Raw genomic sequence first — 532 nt, forward strand, 5'->3', positions numbered from 1 at the left:
TACGCTTCAGTTTGAAGCGACGCGGTAACAGCGTGCTCCGCTTTCGCCCTAGTGGTAACTTAGCTCTGTGTGCTTTTCACCTATCACCGCCCCTCAAACCAGCACCCCAACCAAAAAATACATGCAAATTGCATGCGACTGGCGAGCCGCTTCTTATCGAATCACGTTGGTCAGCATATTTCGGATCCAGCCTTCACTAATGAGTATATTACTTGCGAGTACACTACTTATGAGTGCAGTGCTCACTTATGAGCACAGTACCCGCGAGGACTGTATTGATTAGTACAGCACTCACTCCTGAGTACAATGCTCGCAGGTACAGTACTCACGAGTACATTCACTCGCGAGTAGTCCTCATGAGTACTGTACTCGCAAGTACATACTTGTTAGTTTGATCACACAGTCACGCTGCGACGTGCGTGCAGGATTCTCACGCATTTTGCGGCGCCTCCTAAAGGCCCACTGCACCCGAAATTTAGACCTCTTGAAAATACTATTTCCGTATAGTCAGGTGAAAAAGAAAGCAAGCTGC

The sequence above is a fragment of the Haemaphysalis longicornis genome, unplaced genomic scaffold, assembly GCF_048455015.1.
Source record: "Haemaphysalis longicornis isolate Haplotype H1 unplaced genomic scaffold, Haemaphysalis longicornis Haplotype H1 scaffold_5, whole genome shotgun sequence".
In the NCBI taxonomy this organism is placed as follows: Eukaryota; Metazoa; Arthropoda; class Arachnida; order Ixodida; family Ixodidae; genus Haemaphysalis; species Haemaphysalis longicornis.